General features: G+C 37.6%; 1 long non-coding RNA gene across 10 annotated transcripts in view; it reads left to right on the top strand.

Moving 5' to 3' along the window:
• Window positions 1–14,167, top strand: part of LOC122356802 — a 351,371-nt gene that overhangs the window by 86,296 nt on the left and 250,908 nt on the right. For all 10 annotated transcript variants that reach the window (XR_006252386.1, XR_006252383.1, XR_006252388.1 and 7 more), the window contains exon 4: window positions 5,967–6,042. This is a non-coding gene — a long non-coding RNA (uncharacterized LOC122356802). The remainder of the gene's footprint in view (window positions 1–5,966; window positions 6,043–14,167) is intronic.

The raw sequence follows: 14,167 nt of genomic DNA, 5'->3' as shown, positions 1-14,167 counted from the left end.
TCTCGGCGAGCGTCCACACAGGCCACTAATAAATACCAAGTCGTTTACATCCACATCTGATTATGCCTGCTGTCAGTGGCCACAGTTAAATTATGATGAAAAGAGGGGCTGAGAGCAGAATTAACATGACCAAAGATTAACACAATATTTGTCTAGGAAGATGATAGGATTTCTTCTCTCTGCCACTCCTCCACCTTTGATGATTTGATTGCTTACCTCAGCCATTAAAGGTGTCACCAAATGGGGTCTAAGCAAATGCGGTTCATATGGAACAATCCCAAAAAAAAAAAAAAAAAACTTACTGGCGGGAACTTTGTGGCAATGTACTACCGATGTACTACTAAGAGCCATTAAGCCCATCTCATTACTGCCCTCCCAATGACTGTGTAATGACCTGCAATCATTTGTAAGTGAATAACTATTAAAAGCCCTGGCAGCTGGGAGAATGCTTTTAAAGTCAAATTAAAACACATGGGAGGTAGCCTCTTCCCTGCATAATATGTATCTATAGACGCATAACAGGCTCCCCTTCCGTTTTTTAACCGCCAAGGATATTTCATCTCCTAAGAGACAGGGAGATAAAGAGGGGCTGGAATTTAAAGAGGGGTCTCGTCGACATGCTCTTGTTTTAGGTGCTTTTATTGGATATTATAGTCTTTGGCGTTATTGTGGCCTCCGATGATGGGCCTTTGTGTTGTGTGTGTGTGTGTGTGTAAGCCCGTTAGGATGTGCGCAGACACAGCTGTGGTCCTCGGAGTGAGTAGACCCTCAGTAGCACATTGTTCTGTCGCCGCCATGCGTGAAGGGGATCAATCAGAGGCTTTTATTTTCCTAAGTTGCTTTGTGAATAGATAATTACTTCTGCAAAACTAAGTTAAGAGACTTTTATAAACTGTGGATGACTTTTAACTTTCTCAACAAGGTTAAATCTTCCAGGTTTCAGATTCTGTGCTGAACAGAGACAAAAACAGTTCTGAGAGGAGATATTGATCAGTGGACATGTAGTGTAATATAATACATGTTTTTACGAATCTAATCAACACATTACTATTTGACAGTAGAGGTTACTCACACTGAAAGAACAGCCTTATACTATGTACTTAACCTTTTTTACAGACTTCTGGAAACCAGTCGTGTTCAATAATACGCTCCTGATAGGTGAAGGCCTGCTTCATATGGAACAACTTTTTAATTTCACATTGACACATTTTCTGGTTTTGAAGAAAACTTTTAGCCTTGACTAATTTTTTCTCACATACTATTATTTTATCTGTCCTGGTTCTATATATTTACGCAATTGATAAAAAAAAGCCAAATATTTTTATTTGATATCATACTCTGTTATTGTTGTTATACAATTTGTAGTGTGTGTGTGTGTGTGTGTGTGTGTGTGTATGTGTGTGTGTGTGTGTGTGTGTGTGTGTGTGTGTGTATATACCCCAGGCAGGGTTGGTGTAAAGCTACAATTTCTATATAAATATACAAACTTAATAGCTTTTGAGTTCACTTTTTTTCCTGTTTTGACATCAGTTTAACCAAGTCATAGAAGGTCATGTTACTACTTAATTCTGGAAAAAAAAAGTGTGTGGACTGACTGTTGGGTGCTGGCTGCGGTCGTGGAGAGTTCATTGCTTTGGGTTTTGAGGTGAGTGATGAGTTGTTTTGAAGCTCAGAGATGTTATAACCATCATTCACCACAAGGTGGACAAGCATGTGTGTGTGTGTGTGTGTATTTTTATTTTTATTTTTTTGGAAAAGGGCAAGGTTGAGAGGTTTTGATGAAGAGTCTTTTTATAGTCTACATATTAAGTAATATCAGGGTTTACCACTTGAATTCTTTAACACTTTGCATTGACCTATTTTGCAAACTTTGACCCTTTAACAAAAACTCAAAGCATTCAAAGCAACAAGACATAAAGCAGCAACGCTCCTTCTCAACTTTAAATTCCACCTCATTTCCCAGTCTGATCAAGATTTCTCTTTGAGGACTTGATATGCTCCTGTATCTGAACGGCACCACAGAGGACGGGAAGACAGGAAAGAGCGAGAAGAGAAAGCAGGAGGAGGAAAGAGAATGTTCTGTGTTTTGGTGTCACTGGGGGCTACGTGCTTTTTATATGTCCCAGTAGAGAAGAGAGATGAAGAATGTAAAGGAGTAGAGAGGGAGAGAGAGAGAGATAGAGGGATTCTCAGGAGGGGGATCTAAGGCTGTGTCCGCCGTCGCCACCTAAAGCCACCCTCCTCCTGTTGGTTTTAATTCACTTCCACAGGAAATCTAGATCCGCTTCCCTACTACACAGAGGTAGCTTGTCTGTTCCTTTCTATCCTGTCGAATCCGTTCTCCAGGGACGTGTGGATTTGTGTGTATGTTTGTGTCCGTCAAGTTTTGCATGCATTGTGGAGACCCCACAAAGATGGTAAACCCTGCAATCACCTTCATTGCGGGGGGCAATCAATGTTTCCCCCGAGAAAGATGGTTTAATAAATATACATAAATATTCCATATAGAAAATAAAAATGACACATTTGTTGGAGAGGTTTGGGGTGCACTGAATATCACCCTGGTTATATGGACGGTCCTTGTGTTTTATATTTTATTTTATCAGTTTATTTTGAGAATTGTTATTATATGATTTATTATTTATATTATATTATTTATTTTATTATTCTGTTATTTCATTGTAATTATATTTTTGCAGCTTTGAAACCTTATTCAGTGTAATGTCGCTTATCCAACAACGATAATACTACTACTAGTACTACTACTAATTATTATTATTATTATTATTATTACTCTTTGCTAGTGATTGAATGTAATGGAATTTTTTATTATCCATTTACCATGCTGCATGTGTTTGATATTATACCTTTATCACAGAGTTTTTGGCGTGTTTCTCTCTTCATATCTCTCTCTCTGTTGTTGCCACATATACATAGCAATGACCTGGCGCTCACTATGCAGACACCATGCTGTGAATTCCATCTAACCAGAGAAACAAGAGGAAATTGTTATGCAAATGAAAATGCACTGGCCATTCTAGAAAGGTTGTAATGTTTGTATGCGTGTGATTGTATTTGTGTGCTTATATGTTAGAGTAATTCAGGGAGTAAAATAAATGCAGAGAGAGCGAATCTACCAGGATTGTATTTCAAAAGCATTCTCATTCTACATGGATAGTGTGCCCACGAAATAAGCATATATATTTCCTGGCACGAGCATTTTCAAAGCCACAGTCACATTTGTAATCTCTGTATAATGTACAACTTTCCCATTATTAAAGTGACAGCCTCTGATAGAGCTGATTGGCTGGAAGTTAAAGGTGAAGAGTGCAGTTTCTGCACCATTAGCATCACCGAACAGGATTGCAAAATTTTTCATTTTTTTTTTTTTAAGTAGGGACACGTTAAATTGATCAAAAGTGGGTTTTGATTATCACAATAAAAAATAAAATAATTCTTCAGCAGCACATCTGTTTTCAACATTAAATCAGCATAACTGAATGATTTCTAGAGGATGATGTGACATTGAAGACTGAAGGTATTAATTCTGCTTTGCCATCCCAGGAATCAAATTTTTTTGAATCGTAAAATATGTAAGATTGCTTCTTTTAAAAGCATTTAAAAAATCTTCACAAAACTTTTAAACTGTAGCAAGAGTGTATAGAACGAGTTTTGTTTTGTAGCATCCCAGCACAGACTCCACCCTCACCGATTCAGCGAAGCAGGATAGAGCTTTTCTCTCGGGTGGGTGAAGTGATTGTTCCTCGGTTTGAGTGTTTATAGGCAGGAGGATGTAGTCCTCAGTGTTACTGCCTAATAAAAAAGCTTGCATGCTGTGTGATTAAATAACAGGGATGGCAGTAAAGAGAAAAGACATAATGATGGTTACATGCAGGTCAGTTACAATTTAATTGTCATTGCACTTCATTGCGAACGTATCAATTCGCTGCTGCTTAGCTGAGCAGAAAACAATGCTTTAGCACATAGAGGGAGCCCTGCTGACTGCCTGTCAATTTACCCAGTCTCATCCTCGTTTTATTTGTCTCCTCTCTTAAGAAAACAAAAAAAAAATGTTCTTACACCGAAGATGCTAAAGCCATTGGTCACTTTGTTTGTCGCGCCACCTTTTTTAATCTTACTTTTTGTGAGAACTTGAAATAATGCGTGCCGTGTGTCCTAGATAGATTTGAGTTGTATAAATTATTTAAAGTAGACTTCTCTGATTGGGGCTTTTGGAATAACAGCGCAGTGTTTTTGCTCTGGTTTGGTTGACACTTAACAGATTTTTATTTATTTATTTTTTTTTGTTGACATATTTTGTTTTTGTGGCTGTAAATTGCATCAGGTTGCATCAGGGTTAGCCATTCTAAGAGCCATGCTGATTTCTTTTTGGGTCTGTCCAAATCCTTTTATGAGTGGGTCTCTCAATGGCACAATCCACACTCGCTCCAAAGAACATAATACACTGGTCGAGTCTGCACACTCCAAACGGTCTCCCCACTGAGTTAGTTTTAAGTCCGTAAGTCTTAGTCAAATGTCACGACATGACTGATGCATTTTTAAAAAGCGAGCCGTTCGAGACTATCAAAGTGCGGGCCTAGTGGGCTTGTTAGGGCTCCCTCTTTCTGTCCGGTTCCTCTGAAGTCTGTTCGGACCGCTTGTGTTTACGTTTCTCAGCTCTTCGTCTGTGACAATCCACATATGGTCATTTATCAAAGATCTGCGCTTCGCAAGAAACTGTTTTTGCGAAGCTGTCAGGCCAGTGATAGCTCTGTAGACTTTATTGTACAAACTTGTCAGAATTCCCATCAGACTCACGATCGCAGCCAGCCGTGTAGTACCCTCTTCCATCTCTAGCCCAATGATTTGTGTTCAGATGAAAAACCCAAACCATCCCAATAAAGTTTTGGCAAGGACGGGTCGGTTTAATTGGCAGGCAATTGACGCGCCAATAGACTGTCGTCCTGGGGGTCAAGAGTAATTTATTGAGATGCTAACTGCCTTTTTTTTTTTTTTTTTTTTTTTTGGGCTCCCGTTCCATATTGAAATTCCCATCCAGACTGTATTACATGAGAAGATGATGACTTAATCCCCTGTTAATTAGAATAACATTTCCAGCAGCTGAGGCTTAGCTGTTAATGCTAGGGCTGTGGGCCGCACAGGAGAGGCCGGCCGGCTGGATCTGCGGCCCCTGAGCGCGAAGCTTGGCCTGGGCTCAGAGATCCAGGCAGCGGGGGCAACTCTCCACACCTCCAGCGGATGAGTGGTGGAAAGCTGTTAAATCCGCCGCTGATGACTCTCTCGTCGGCTAATAAGCTCATGTTTATTGGCAGGCTCTGTCCATCAGTGGCCTATTTTCAGCGGCAAATAGAAATATGTATTAGAAACACAGAGTCCTCATATGGTAGCGCAGTATTTTTAATAGGCTCATTTTCCATCTTCACGGAATTTGACTACTGGTGTTTTTGAAAAGAATGAATAGTGTAAACTCAGCTCCAACCTCTTCAAAAGAAACAAAAAGAAAAGAAAAAAGCTGTGTCAAAAAAGTGTTTTTTCTGTTATGTAATATATGTGTGTGTGTGTATTTATAGTGAGTATAAAATTACGTAATAGTCTCTCATACCTTATTGCATGAACAGCAAGGTTTTTTTAATTTACCAGTTAACTTTATGAATAAAGTTTTGCTGTTTATAAAACTGTTCAACTGAATGAATGTGTTGTCTGTCTGTCTACAGTTCTGTCAATCTATTACAAATTATTTTATCATAATAAAAATTTAAGTAAAAAGGATTAATATTTTTTCACATTTAAGATATTTCTAAAATAAAAAAAGTTTTAATTATTATTTAAAGAAATGTGTGTATATATATATATATGTGTGTGTGTATATATATATATATATATATATATATATATATATATATATATATATTATTAATGTATGCTTGCTTTTTTTATTTCTTCAGGTTCTTCTGCAGTGATTTGCTGCCATCTTGACCCTTGGACAGAGTGCAGAAGTGAAACCGGAAGTGCCAGTGCCAGGTTTGCCCTGTTCTGTTTCTATCCTAGTATTAATCCAGCAGCCCCTCTACTCTTTAAGAAAGACCTCATTACCAGCCTCATTGATTGTGCTTCCTGCATCAACGACCACAGCTTCTTCTACCACACCAGCCGAGAGAGAGAGAGAGAGAGAGAGAGAGAGAGAGAGAGAGAGAGAGAGAGGAGCTCAGTGCATCTGTGTGTCCTGCATTATGGGTAGGGAGGTAAGCAGTAGGCAGGAGGTTTATGGTGCTGTAATTGGTAGTTAGTGTGATATTTGTAAGACAAATAGAGCTATATGTGCGATTCCTCCTCTCTCTCTCGTCTCTAGTCTTTACAGCCACCAAAGGGCCTCATTATAGCCCACCGCATCCCAGGCCTCACTGCACTGCGCACACACACGAAGGGCAGGAAGTTGTGTGTGACAGTGTGGCTGCCAGGACTGATAGATGATACAGTAAGTGTGGTATTCATTGAGAGAGGACCCTGACGGTCGAGGGAATGAAACAGCTCTTCATTACAGCGCACCCGGTGGACGTTTTACACTCACGCTGTGCGCGGCGGGACTGACCGAGTTTACTGTGGTCACTCATGCATATGCAGGGTTCTGAATTAACTTTTGTACAAGACCTGCCAATGGTGAGCAAATCTGGAAAACAACCAGCTAGCACCGTTATTATTGTAAACTGAAGCTATACAATATTGTTGTTGTTTTCTCTTTAAAAAATAATAAAATGTTAGCAAAAAAAAATTAAGTTAAAGGCTTACTACACCCCTAAATGAAAATTTAGCATTAATCGCTTACCCCCATGTCATTCAAAAGCTTCGTTAATCTTCTACAATTTAAGATGTTTTGGGTGAAAATTATGACTTCATTGACTGCCACTTAATGAAGGCTATCATGAAATAACGACTTTTTAAAAATAAATAATAATAAAAAAAAAAACAAAAAAAACTATTTGTCTTCACGTTGCTGTAGCGCCATTTTTGAAAATATTCTCTGGGCGCAAACTGTACATTTTTCAGTGTCACAGGAATGCGCTGTTTAAGTTCAAGTCATGAATACACATAGAAATTGTATCCTTGTGATACGACTGACACAGAAAAGCATATGCAATTTGTGTCCAGGGGATATTCTCCAAAATGACGCTACAGTGACCTGGAAATAAATTGTTGAAAAAGTTGCTTAAAAAAAAAGTCTTGTCCCTTCATAAACTTCACATTAAACCACTGATGGCAGATGGACTATTTTTGATGATGTCTTTCAAACTTTTCTGGACCATGACAGTGTTATTTATTTGGCGGTCTATATATAATATATAATATATATACACACATATACTGTATATGCACACATATATGTGGCCAGTGTCTAGCGTTGTCTAGCATGAAAGTAAAATGCTGTTCCTACCACTTGATAAATATTCAGTATTTGTTGCATGAAAATGAACTGCAAGGAGGTGCGGTTAGCAGTGAGAACTCACTTTCTTTCATCCTCTCTGAGCCGGCTGCTGTTTATTCGTGAATGTGTGCGCGCCTGTCCCCTCCTTTAAAGGAACTGGAGTGGGCCGCAGGGTAGATTACCGCGGAAATCACGACTTGTTCTCTCACTGTCGGCTACCAAGTGTGAACACACTTCAACTCTGGAAAGAGAAGAATAAAAAAGAAAAAGAGAATTAGAGAACCAAAGCATCTGAAACTATATATACACACATATATGTAAACACAAGCCTCTGTTCTGTAGTACAATTAATTGTGACACTGTAAAACAGTAAACGATCTGAGAGGAGTAAATAAGGTTTTTTTTTTTTTCTTTTTCTTTTTGTTTTCATTAAAAACAGCATCAGCGCTCAGTCTCTTCGCCGTCACGCCAGCATTCCGGATTCGTATTCCTGGATGCACAAACAGTGTGTAATTATCCCAGCCTCCCTGCTGTTCTTTCTCTCTCTCTCTCTCCCTCATTCGATCTCTGCATATCCCACACCGGAGAGACCGAGACCCAAGATGATTCTCTCTCTCTCTCTCTCTCTCGCTGTCGCTGTCACACAAGAGGAAAAGAGCTCCTCTCTTCATTACAGAAGGACCTGATCCAACTTGAAAGATGCAGCCATTATTCTTGACTGTCTGGACTCCCCCCTCTCTTCCCTGTCACAGGCTTATTGTTTGGCCTCCTGGGGTTGCATTTTAAACCTGCACTGTCGCTCTAGCCCACAGAACGAGGGCTTCATCGACTACTCATAATGTCTGCATGCTGTTAGAGGAATTTCTGGAAGAAGAAAATGTAAATAGTTTTATGCAAAAATAATGACATTTGCCTTATAATGCAGAAGGAGTGATGCATGTATGTGTTTATAGGTGTGCATAGGTGTGATGCCAAATACACTTAACAGTGACAACAGAATTATGGCATTTGCACAAAAAAATATAAATATATATATATATATATATATATATATATATATATATATATATATATATATATATATATATATATATATATACACCTTAGCTTAAAGAAATACTTGGATTAAACTGATAGTATTTGATAGGTGACCACAAGATCTCTTTATTATTAGTAATTTTTTAAGCATTATATGTCAGCTGTGGTCATTTCACACGAGTAAAGGGAATAAGGCTATTCTGTGTTGTTCGCTCTATTTAATGTTCAATTTAATGGTTCATAAGTCTTGCTAATATTAGTGCAGTCAAATGTCTTCATGGGTTATGATGTTGACTCTTTTAGATGTGTGTTTACTGGAACTATGAATGAGAAAATAAAAATGACATTAGTTGGTGTAGGATTCATTATGCAAATGTTTTAGTCATTTAGTAATAATAATAAGGTAACACTTTAGTATATTACTATTATCACTATTGACTAGGCCTATTTATAAACCGCATATAGTATTCACATGACAGTATTCTACTCCCTTAATCCTACTCAAAACCTAAACTTGACAACTACTTATGAACTATTAATAAGCAGTAATTAGGAGTGTATGGAGGCAAAGTTGCAGATAATAATTAGCTTATTGTGAGAATTGGAGATAATGTGGCCAATACCTTACTTGAAATAAGGGTCAGTTTTATTTTTTAATTCAGGTTCATGCATTATGTGAAAACTGAATAAATAAGATTGTATTGATGGTGCACTATTTGCCAAGATGCAACTATTTGAGTGGAGTCTCGGGGTGCAAAAACAAAATCACAATTTTGAGAAAATCTAAAAGTTATCCACGTGGGATTTATATTACTAATCAAAAGTTAAGTTTTGATTAATGTACTGTATATTTACTGTAGTACATTTACAAAATATCTTGGAACTTTAATTTTAATATCCTAATGTTTTTGTGGAGTAAAATAAAAATCATAATAATAATAATAGTAATAGTAGTAGTAGTAGTAGTAGTACATTTTAGTAATGTTTTATTTATTATTTCTATTATTATAATTACAATTATAAGAAGATCCATTTTTTTAATTTGTGTAAATGTTGCTGAATTTCCAATAACATGTTTTCCAAGTAGGCTGCAGTACCACCCATATTATTCCCCATTTAATTTTTTTTTTTCCCTTCAGGACAGCAAGTGAGTGTTGCAGTTCATTTGAAACGATTGTCACTGGAATTGGTTTTGCAAGGCACTGAGAGAGTGATGGCCCCAGTCATTATGTCTCTGCCCGCTTAGCATGCTGGTAATTAGGGACGGAGAGAGAGGGAGAGTGAGCGAAAGAGGAGAAGAGAGGCTGCCACTCTGGTTCACAGGGGTGAAAGAGACTTTATTAAGAGTCAGAGACAGATCACAACTGCTAAGTGACCCACCAAGGTCAGGATCAAGGGCAGGGTTTGTAATTAGTATTCGTTTCTAGGAGGGAGGCTACAGTGCCATTGTTCTGCCACAATCAAATTAGCCCCTCCACTGTGGACCCTGTATCACGACCTCAGGGCCTGGACGGCTTCTTCTGACAGAATAGCAATGATATAACAGAACATGTACTCTGGCTCTGTAATCCAGTGGCACTTCCAAATTTCCAATTTCATGTATTTATCTGCGACTAGGGTATTAGATTTACTATACCAGTATTCCCTCATGGCCCGTTCATTGAGGCTCAGGTAGGCTTCATTGATACCAAGCCACAAATGTTCCATTGTATCTAGTTACACCATGTCCTAACTAGATACAATGCGATAAAAATCTGGCAGCAAGCTCGTTTGTCTGCCACATATTTATAAAATGTAGCGAAATCAGTCACAAGTCACAGCCAATCAGAAGATCATGTGGGTGGGCTCCTCCGCAAGTGCACTTCTGTCTTGCACTGGAGAAGTGCAATAAATGGATAAGTGCATAATTGCATTAGTACATAAAACAAACAATTTTAACATTATTCATAATACATACTCGATCATACATAGTAATTTGATCTTTGTCATGAATTTTTATGTATAGGCCTACATATAATTGAATTCACAATATGAAGTTATTTTCAAGATAAATTATCAATTTCATTTTTCATTACGATACGCAAAATGATACTCAAATTCTAATTAATATTTTAATATAATACACACAATCAGTAACTGAGCTGTCAGCTGTAATTTTGCAGAAATAGAAACCATTCCAAATATAGAATTCCTTGTCGCTCATCATGCTTTGACTTGACTGGTTAGAACAAAAATGGAAAAGATTAAATCAAAAAGATACCTCAGTATTTTTATTTTTTTATTTTTTACCTGTGTTGGTAGGTAGGTTGGTAGGTTCATTCCAAGATCATTTTGTGCCAAAAAAATCTAGTCACAAAATCAAAATTTATGGAAATAAGCAGGGTCCCAAATTCCTTTAGACTTTAAAGTTAAAGTGGTCATTATTACGATTAAATAATCAGTAAGCAAGAGACCAACCGAGTAGTTTCTGCTTCATTTAGAAGCAGGTTACTGTACCCCAAAATGACTGATTTTGTCAGTAATCACTTACCTCCCACTTACCCCCATGGCGGTCCAAACCTTTATGAATATTTCGCTATTTTTATGTAGGTGTTTGGTCACTTCATAAAATTCAGATTGAACCACTTATGGCAGATGGACTATTTTGTCTACAGTGTCTTTACTGGGCAGACCTCCCTATTTTCATCTTAAATATTTTTATTTGTGTTCCGAAGATGAACAAAGCTTTTACGGGTTTGGAGTGGCATGGGGGTTTAATGTGATTAATGACAAAATTTTGGATTTAGGGTAAAGTAACTCATTAAGAAGACACGTGAGTCAATTTATTTTCAGTTAAATGGATACTTGCATAGAAACTTTCTAGAAAGGCCTGAGAGCAAATATATTTATAAATGAAACCCCGATGAGATGTTTAACAAAAGTGCTCAAACTAATTTGCACTCTGTACAGTGGAATTTAAATACCACTGAAGCTCAAGTATGAAAGATCACCCACAAGCGAACTCTCTGTCATTTGGACGCGTTTTAATGAGAAGTTACGACTTACAGACACCAAAGACACACGTTTAACAAAGCAGAATTTGAATCCAAGTACCACCTGGAACCTGCTTAAGGACCCCCTGGGGTACACGTATGCCTGGTTGGGAATCACTTGACTAGACGGTTTTGGTTTGTTCTTGCTCCACGAAATTGTTGGATTGTTTCTTTTTCATTGGTTATCGCTTTACTTTGTACCTTGGATTTGTTTGCAGTCATTCTCATACTTTTTATAAAGACCAGCGAGCTTGTATCTGAAACCGTAACCTTTAAAAACTTAAGAACTTTACTTTGCCAGAACTTTATAATATACGGTAGAAACATCACACATTTAACTTTTTACAGTAGAATATATTTGTGATTTGCAGTTCCCTATTTTTGTATCAAATTCAGTCTTGACAGTTAGTTATCATCCTTGGTATGAGCGGCTCTTGAGAGAAAGGAAGAGAGTGCTAGAAGTGGTTTGCGGGGTTTGTGGTTAGAGAGACATGGTTCAAGACAACTTTTTATAGGTAAGCGTGCAGTGGTTAGCCAAAAGATTTGAACCATAAACCCCATCAATTACTCCTTTACACTCTTGTTTTATGTCTTCCTCTCTCTTCCACAGTAGACCGCAATATGATATTTCAACGCAAGCGTCTCTGAACACACTTTCTGCATCTTCTGTGTCATAAACTGTCACACTTCCAGATGAATTAGATACATCAGCTGTGGCACAATCGACACAGAGAACGGCAGGGAGATGAACCCAAGACGCCAGCAGCGTTACCGCAACCCTAACGGCAGATACCCATCTTCACTCAGCCGCGTCCTCCCCTCACACACGCACACACACACACACACACACACACACACCCTGCATTAAAACACTCCGTTCTCTCCCTCCAGCATCCTTCCCATTAATTCTCTCCCTTTCAGCCACTTGCGTTTGTCTGATTTAACAAGATAAGATTTGAGAGCTGATGTTGGCTGTTCTTAATGTACCATAGGGTCCACAATGGGAGCTGCACCCCAGCTTCTGAGAGAGGCATAAATCGGCTATTCAGGGGGAACGGGGAAAAAAAGAGAATTAGATATGCAGCATAACAATTTTACAGCCCCGGTCTCAGAAATTGAAATAGTGGAGATTAATGTATCATACATTATACACTGTCCATCGAAATCAGCTCTAATATACAGAGCAGGCTTGCATAACAAGAATAAGACTTTCTAAGAAGTGCTCCTAAGGCCAGCCTGACCTCGGTAATTGATTCGGATCTCTACGCTCCTGTCGAGCAGTCTAACCAGAAAGCTCCTGAGGAAAAATAATCTCCTATTGTACAATTGTGATTTAGATCATTGCAGATAATTCAGCGCCAGTGACTGCAGATACGGGGGAATGTGAACTTGAAAGTAAAATCGTATAGAACAGATGGAATATTTGAGTTAGGTTGCTTAGGTTGCTATGATGCTTAGGGTTATAGATCAGTGTCATCTTTTTTCTCTTCCATCTAACAGTCTATATTACTACATGTTTTCAAATAATTAATATGCCAGTCTGTAGCTTGGTTCTAATTTTACTGTTTTTAATGAATTGTGTTATTTACTCACTGGTTTTTGAGTAGCAGGGATGTATGTCATTTGGACAAAAATTATACTGAATTCAGAATTTTAATTAGAATTTCATTTGATTTAAGATGTCAGAACTGTAATTAGAATTTTAAAGAGGCAGAAAATAAAATAAACTAAAAAGTGTTTTTAAAAAAATGTAAAAAAAAAAAAAAAAAAAAAGCGTAAAAGTTGAAAAGCTAAATTTGTCAAACATTTGAAAGTAGAAATATAGAAATTTGTGGACCGTTCTAAAATATCACTTCACATTCCAATTGCCAGAATACATTATCTGAACAGTTGACCAAATAAACATTGTCTGTCAGACTTTCTGTGCAAAATTAAATATGTTAGATAGATTGTCATCATTCATATTCATTGCATGCGATGAGAGTGGAAGTTGACCGAATCTGTCAGGTCTAAGCATGCTACGTAACTACATTTATTGTGTTCTACATAAAGTCATTCAGGTTTGAAATGACATGAGGGTGGACATGACAGAATTTTTGGAATTTTTAATATCTATTCTTTAATTAGTTCAGTCATTCATTTAAATCAGTTCTGAACATTGAAGAGGTGTTGCACAAAATATAAACCAGGTCAGAGAGAAAACGCAAGCATCTTATGTATAATCTCAGTTGTTATCCTATAGTTACTCATAAAAAAATATGTATAGATCACACTTAGCATACCTCCACATATTCTCTTCCTGCTGCTTCTTGTAAGTGTTTGGCAGTTTGTCTGTCTGTCTCGCTTGCTGTTTTCTGAGTGTTGGCGAGCCCCTGGTTTTGATTAAGTCAACTCGTTTTGAAATCAGGCAGCAAGCACACATCTCAGGTTAAAAAGCTTACAGAAAAGGCTCAGGTTTCTGGCTTAATAAAAATTAGTTCAATGAGAAAATGAATCAGTTTCTGCTTTACATTATGCCATTATGTCTAATTTAATCTTTTTATTTTTGTGTTTTTACATTGTTGTTTTTTTATCTTCAGAGATGGCCATCTAAATGATTGAGGACTATATTCTCATGTTATATGATTGGATCTTAAATTACCTACATTTGTGCTGC

Source organism: Puntigrus tetrazona, chromosome 13 (genome assembly GCF_018831695.1).
Source record: "Puntigrus tetrazona isolate hp1 chromosome 13, ASM1883169v1, whole genome shotgun sequence".
Lineage (NCBI taxonomy): Eukaryota > Metazoa > Chordata > Actinopteri > Cypriniformes > Cyprinidae > Puntigrus > Puntigrus tetrazona.
The sequence above is the reverse complement of the archived record's forward strand: the minus strand, read 5'-3'. Positions and strand labels throughout refer to the sequence as shown.